The 8,128-nt window shown below is 34.4% G+C and overlaps 1 long non-coding RNA gene across 1 annotated transcript; it reads left to right on the top strand.

Annotated features, from left to right (window-relative positions):
• The first annotated feature begins 1,916 nt into the window (after positions 1–1,916).
• Positions 1,917–4,220, top strand: LOC107012382. Its single transcript, XR_001456022.2, has 2 exons — positions 1,917–2,515; positions 3,766–4,220. It is a non-coding gene; the product is annotated as an uncharacterized LOC107012382 (long non-coding RNA).
• The last annotated feature ends 3,908 nt before the right edge of the window (positions 4,221–8,128 follow it).

Below are 8,128 nucleotides of genomic sequence, written 5' to 3'. Positions count from 1 at the left end.
TCTTCTGTTTGAAGGAACAAACTTATCTTTCTTAGTGTCTTTTCCTTTCTCTGAGTTTGTCTTTTTCTGCTCTAAGGCCCAAAGTGGACAGAATTTGATGTAGTGATCCGGACTTCCGCACTTATGATAAACCTGGTTTTAGTGTTTTCATTGGATTTCTGAGAAGTTTTCTTTTGGAATGCTTGTCCTCTTTTTAGCATTCTAGTGAACCTCCTGGTTATAAGGGCAATATTTTCATCCTCAAAATCATCTAATGCAATTGCTTTCAGAACCAGGTTCCTTTCCTTTCTTTTTCCTCCGACTTCTTTTTCTTGGTTTTTCTTGAGTTCATATGTGATGAGATTACCAATTAACTCATCCATGGCCAGTGTATCCAGGTCGCAGGCTTCAGTGATAGCCTCGACTTTACTTTCCCAAGTTTCAGGAAGGACACTCAAGAGTTTCCTTACTGCCTTTCCATTGGGAACTATTTCTCCCAAGGAGTACATCTCATTGATGATTGAAGTGAACCTGGTGTGCATGTCTTGTATGGTCTCTCCTTCTGCCATTCTGAATAGTTCATATTGTCTGTTTAAATTATCAATTTTAGACTTCTTGACTTGCGTTGTTCCTTCATGAGCGGTTTGTAGTGTTTCCCATATGGCTTTGGCATGTTGACAAGACGAGATTCGATTGTATTCGTCTGGTCCTATGCCACAGATCAAAATTTTCTTGGCTTTGGCATTGTTTTGGATTGCGAGCTTGTCTTCAGCATTCCATTCTTTTCTCTCCTTTGGGATTTTTGTAATTCCATCAGTTGCAGTTTTCATAGGTATAGTTGGTCCATCTAGAATTACTCCCCATAGATCAGGGTTTTCGCCAATATGATGATCCATCATACGATTTTTCCACCATCCATAGTATTTGCCATTAAATAGTGGTGGTCGTGTTTGTGAAGCTCCCTCTTGTGGGGTAGGTGGTGCTGCCATTGAGTCTTTTCAAGGTGTGAATCTTTTATCGAAAAGACCTGCTCTGATACCAATTGAAGAAACCTATCCCCTAGAACAAGAATCGGGTTCTTGTAAGTTGCTTTTCAGTAAAGACACAAACACTTGTTAAATTAAAAACCTTCCTCACTCAAGGAAGGAAAAACCTCGTTTTATTAATTCAACTATAAGATTTTGTGATTACAACTCAATAATCAAAAAGCCTTACCACTACTACCACTCTCGATTGACTACAATCGATTACTCCTACTCTCCAAAAGGTCAAACCCACCTTTTGTTACAAACCTCACTGAAACTCAACCATACAAGAAGCCAAACCCACCCCTTGTACAATAAATCGCAACTTTCAATCAAGAACAAAAACAAGAAGATAGTTTTACATGTTGAAAACTTTCTCACTCAAGAACGTTTTAAACTTTGCAAACCTATCGATCTTGAAGACTTCAGTTTGATGAATAATTCTCACTTTTCTCTCTATGTGAAGTCGTGATTTTCTTCATCTGTGATTGTCCTCTTCTTATAGAGTTTTATTTTGCCTTGAATCCTTATCAGATAAGGTAAGGAAATTGTTGTTAAACAAGGATACCTTTTAAAGTACAATCCTTATTATATACAACTTTCTTCCTTAATAATATATTTAAGGTTTCCTTATTTGTATCAACTTATACCTTAAATATATTATTTTTGGCTTTGACAAATAACTCTATTTTCTTGACTACGTGGCTGACCCATTTTACTCGCTTTTGGCTGCTTTGCTGCGTCAATTTGCTACTGATTATTTGCACTTCTTATCTATCATCAAAACATCGATTTTTATATTCTTGTAGTAGAATTATCGATTATATCATTATTGTTAACACATATTTTTTATAGTTTCACTTCAGAGCACCCACAACCTTAAAATCCTAGATCCACCACTGTCTTCCCTACTCGACAAGACCTAACAACCAGCGAGCAAATCGTGTGTCCCTTTTCCCTCAACCTATCTTGAATTATTCTCAGCCCAATAATTCTCAGCAGCCCTAAGCCCATTCCCTTTCCCAGGCCCATTTCCTTTTTTTTCCTTTCTTTTCTCTTCAAACAGCCCATTTTCAGATCCTTTGAATGGCCCCTTCTTCATCTCTTCCAACGAAACAATGTCGCAACCAGCGAGCAAATCGCGTGTCCCTGTCCCCTCAACCTTATCCTCTCGTACAAGAGCCGTTCGAGATTCGTGAGGTGTCAAAATCTCGTAGCTTCATCGTCCTTGCTCCAAGATCGAACGGATCCCCTCTCGCATTCGTTGGAGATTGCAGTACTGTTGACAGACCTTTCAATGTTTTCTTTTCCAAGAAATATTTGAATTTCGAATTTAAAATCCAATCTTCTTCACCCGTCTTCCCCCCTTAAAAGTATGCATTTTTGCCTTCTATAAATACATCCTTAGTTTTCATTGAAAAAGGGGAGAAAACATTAATTTAATTCCCGGCTCATAGTGATGGAGTTCTTCACGTAAAGCTCGTCGTCCTAGTCTTGCTGCTCCAAAGAAGGTAATATTCCCTTTCTCTTTGCTGAATTTTCCTTCATCCGTGTTATTGCTGTTTCAAAATTAACAATTCTTATGATCATGTTGCTGCTGTTTTTATATCTGATTTCCTTGAAGATACCAAGTTATGGTTTTAACATTTGAATATGACCAAGTGTTGCCCTTTTCGCTGACGAGTAATGTGTTGTACCATAAATTTAGTTTAAGCTTGTTTGAATGTGATTACTGTGATTTATTAGACCATTGGCTCGTGATTGTGACTCGTGTGCTAATATTAGCCAAAAGTTATCATATCTTGATGCTTTTCTTTTATAGTTGTTGGTATATATGTAATATAAAGTTACTGTTGTCTTTTTCTCCAAAAATCTTGATGTTCCTTGTCTTGATATGGGTAGTTATTTGTCCTCCTTTGTTTGTTTAATATAGAATAGTGGTACAAATCCAATTGTGTTCTTCATTATTGAAGCTTCTCTTCAACTCATTCCATTTTCGCTTTTTTCCTATTAACTCTCGTCCCTTTGTTTGGTGTTAGATTCCTTACTCTTTTCATGAACTCACACTTTGTCATGTTGGGAGTCAAAAATTGGATTCATGTTGTGACTCGTGCTTATTGTCCGAGTTGGAATTCAACATGATTTAGAAACGGAAATTACATGATATAGTTTATTCGTGATTTAAGATCGGATATTGATAGTAGAGTTTTCATAAGCATGGGTTTGAAATCACCAATTTGCTCCAGCGAGATTTGCCATTTTGTTGGTTTCTTTGGGAAACATATTTCTTTAGTATGATTTGTATGGTGTTTAGCTATTTTCGGGAAGCATTAGCAGTAGATCATTTGTTGAGCTTTAATTAGTATAGTTCAATTATTTTGGTTCTGATCTAGAATAAGCTAGAGTTATAAGAAACACACACATATATATATATATATATAAATAATAGTCATTCTGATCTTTGGTTTGCTGATACGTGTCTTTAGTTATCATGGCTTTATTTTTAGTTTGTGTTTATCTGCAAGTATTTGTTGTCCATCCACTTTTGCTGCAAGTTGTTGTACTGATTCAATAGCTTGTAAATAACAGTATTCTCCCTTAATTAATCCCTTGAAGTTCGATAGTTTTCAAATGCGTCTCTGTATGATATGATTTAGTGGGATTATATGTTGAATTATACTCTCTTGAGTTCGTTCACATTGTTTTTTTTATATTAAACCCTTTTCCTTTGCTTTGTTTGCATATGAAAACTCTTTTTAAGTCACCATGGACTCTTTCTCCTCTCCTTTGCACTTCAAATTGAGCCATGGGCTCAATTATTCCTATCGAGTTGACCCCATCATTCGAAGGAATTGGAAGCTGAGGCAGGTCCCGAAAGCACCCAAAAAATGGTTTTATACGAGATGTATACATTCATTACACATAGATATGCAGGTCGAAAAATGTGTAATTATATGTCCAGGTGTTAGGAAGAAAGAGATACATAAAAAGAGCTGATATGTACGCTCATATACACTGATATACGTCCAGTATATAAGCAGAAGAGAAAATGGTCTGGAACAAGTCCAAATAGTGCGGCTGGCCCAAAGTTTCTTGGAAACAATAGGCCCAAAGGACTAAATCCTTCTCTCCCTCTCTTTATCATTTGATTGCATTGTTTTATGGAAAAATTACATAAATTAATACATTTTAAAAAATAATTATTGATTTTAGCTATACTTTTTGTTTATTACCATTTATAGCAATACTGTGATAAATATGTAATATGTATTAAAAGTGAATTATTTATGCAATATATTTGAATTATAATTATTTTTGAAATATATTGTGTTTGTTTGGTAAAAAATGGTCATATTGTATTATAAGTGTATTAAAATGTGTGATAAATGTATTATCCATCATTAAAACTTGTATTATATGTGAATAATAAATTGTTCTTTGTAATATGTATTAAAATTGTATTATAAATGAATTAAAAGCGATCAAGTGAAAAAAGAATATTGTTGCTATAAATGGTAAATATTTTATTATTATAGCACATTTATGTAAGTTTCCCTTGTTTTATTTTAACTCTAACTTAATTAAATTCCGCAAAAGATGAGTTATTTTTGTTATGTTGGTTTACTCTTAACACCCTTTTGTTCACTTATTTACTAATAGAAATTTATATCATAAATTGAATCAAATCTCTTTGTTCTTTTAAAAAAAAACATGTTATAATGCTTTTCACTTAACACATTTTTAGTCAGTTTTAAATTGTTTTAAGTTATTTTTTTTGCTAAATAAACTTCAAAAAACTCACATTTACTTATTCATTTTTCTTTAAAAAAGAAAAGTGTTAAGTCGAAGCTTTTTAATTATCTTTCGATCAAAATAATATTTAATTATTATTATTAAGATAACTCAAATAAAAAATAGATATTTCAATATCTCAATTAACCTGAGTCGTAGGTTAATCGCTTGTTAGCGGACGTTTCAAATGCCTTAAAATCCTTTTTGAAGCGTCTTACCTATTTTCTCTAAATTTATTAAGACTTAATCTGTTAGAGTCTATTTTAAATTAAGTTTTCTTGATTCAAAAATTAAGTGGCGATTTTTTTCTATGTTTCTTAAATTGTTTTATACTTGGAACATTTCAAAAAGTGCTTTTTTCTAAAGATAGATAAATTATGGCGTAAGAACAATCTCCTAGAACTTCCTTAGTGTCAGAATATCTAGGTAGAGTATCATACCCCTACTACTAAATACTCTTCAAGTCACTCAGTCAACGTACATTATTTTCTTGTCATTCATTTTACTTTGAGAGAATATTCGCCTTAATCGACATTAGACCATGTGAGCTAAACATGAAATCTGGTGTCATAAAATTCCACACTGAAAGAAGGTGGTTTACCAGCCAAAGTAGAACCAAACATGACATAGCTTTCTAGGTGAATCCACTAGCTAGTATCGTATGATGACAACATAGTTCAAGAACTAGGAGATGTATTAGAGACCCATAGTTCCACATTACATGGCCTCTATCTTATGAGAGTCATTGGAACCTACCTTCCATCTAAGGAAGGGACACCTCTCGTATGTAGTTCACTCGGTGCGAATCTAAAGTCCCGTTTTATTTAACCTTTAAGTCATCATATATTCATAAATTTTATCATAAGTCATAGGAGATTAACTACTTGTATAAACATGACCATGACTCTTTAGGATTAGATGAGACTTTCCTTTCATCGTAACACTTAGTTTGTGAGATTAACATATCATAAATCATCTTGTGTAAAGCATACAAGAGAATATCATATATTTGTATTATCGTATTCTTATCATGATATCGCAAATTAACATATTCATAGCCCAACATATATGCATAGCATCATCATACATACTTCATTAGCATCGTAACATCATTTATAGACTTACATAAACATTATAGAGTAATCACGACTTTAGAAGATTTACTCCTGCTTCCAAGATCCTTATTCAAGAACTTATATTCAATATACAACAACATAGTGAAATACTCCATAGCATAATCAATACTAACTTTTCAACTCATAAACAAGACTAATTTGTAAAATATAATAAGGGAAAGGGTCATTTAGGAGTTCATTCAAGTCATAGTCCCAATCCCAACAATTACATGTTATCAAGTAATAGGTATACCCCATTCGAATCCATCAATTTGATAGGGGAAATGCTTCATACAAAATTCAAGCATTAAAAGTCAAACATTCGACAATATATACTAAATCGACCATAGAAGAGCATTATTTTTCATTAATAGTCATAAATTTATAGTTAGGAAGAAAATCCGTTTTGTAGAGTAAAAACCCTAGGTTTTGAATTTCTTGAAAACTATCTTTGAAAGGATCTCTTGGGGAAAGGAATCCCAAGAGTGAAGAACTCATACCTTATTGACGAATAATCCACGAATTTTTATTGAAAAATTTGAAGTCTTCGTCTTCTTCCTTAAGCTTTTCTTGTTCTTCAATAGAGTTTGAAAAAGAGAGCGTTCTTGAGAGAGATAGGAGAAATTCATTTGATTTGGTTTAAGTGTGTAAAAAGTGATCTAAGAATGACCCTTCACTTAAATGGGTCTTTTTGTGAAGTTAAATTACCATAAATACTACTTTAACGAATCTGGAAAATGGCTGCGCGTCGCGGGGCCAATTCTTATTTTTTTTTCAAAATTTCGGGACGAGGTATAATCCTCGTGACAGCCTCACGCCGCGAGGCTTCCTCCCAAATCTTGGGGTAGTAAACCACGTGTAGGCTGCGCGTCGTGCAGCAGACCCTTGGTTCTTGCTCGCGCAGGCTGCTTTTGGCTGCCTGCCTACCCATGTTGGGGTCCTTCTCAAGGACCCTTCTGGTGGTCCTTGGGGTGTCCTTACCAGACGTTTGGACCCTTTGTACTGCATATTACTTGTTTGATGTCTTTTTACAAGTTTTGTACTTCATTTGACACTTCAAAATCTTCACCAAGCATAGGGACGTCAACTAGTCCAAATTAGCTTCCAGACGTCAAGGTCTTTCTTTGTGGTTTTGACTTTAACCTTTTCAAAATAAACTTATTACATTAATATAGGTCTGGAACATCATTTTAAACATTATTCAATAGATTAATCTCAAGTCTAAGTCATGGCATTTTCGGAGTGTTACATTCCCCCCCCCCTGGAACATTCGTCCCGAATGACACTAAAATCTTTTTGGAGGGTAAGGATAGATTTAATACTATTAGCCCAACCAACAACAACATAAAATCATAATGAATCATAGCTCATAGAAGTATTTCACAACTCCTTTTCAACACATACCACAACATTATACATAACACTTAATTCATGATGCACAAACATATATGAGCTCAACACGTAGTGAGGAATTTCCCTCTCAACATTATCATGAGATCAAAATACATCTAGGAGTTACCATGCTATCATTCTTCTCAAGATAACAAAAAAACAATAAAATCTCAAGAATACACATGCATACACATTTCATATAGTGCAAGACTAGAGTATAAATTCATTTTCGTAAAACTCTAGTTGGTACAAATTTTACCAAAACATGCACCTCTTTAGAAAGCAAGTAAATTTCATAATTATTAATTAATTTCATTGTTAAGAGGAATGTCTAACCTCAAAGAGTAAAAAGATGAGGGTAGAGGGACTTCATGTCGGCTTCAGCCTCCCATGTTGCACCCTCAACATGATGGTTCCTCTATAAAACTTTTACAGAGGCAACCTCTTTGTTCCTCAACTTCTTGACTTGGCGATCTAGGATCTCAACCAGTACCTCTTCATAGGATATATTCTCATCCACCCCTAAACCTTCAATAGGTAGAATAGATACCAGGTCGCCTACATTTCTTGAGCATAGAAACATGAAACACTAGATGAACTGAAGCTACTTCACTAGGTAGTTTCAACTCATAGGCAACCTTCCCAATTCGTTGTAAAACCTCATAAGGACCAACATACCGGGGATTCAACTTCCCCTTCTACCAAACCTCATCACCTCTTTCATAGGTGAAATCTTCAAATAGACATGATCATCTATTTCAAATTCAAGTTCTCTTCTATTGTCGGCATAAGACTTTTGCTGACTATAGGCTTTCTTCAATCTAT

This window comes from Solanum pennellii, chromosome 3, assembly GCF_001406875.1.
Source record: "Solanum pennellii chromosome 3, SPENNV200".
NCBI classification, from domain to species: domain Eukaryota; kingdom Viridiplantae; phylum Streptophyta; class Magnoliopsida; order Solanales; family Solanaceae; genus Solanum; species Solanum pennellii.
The sequence above is the reverse complement of the archived record's forward strand: the minus strand, read 5'-3'. Positions and strand labels throughout refer to the sequence as shown.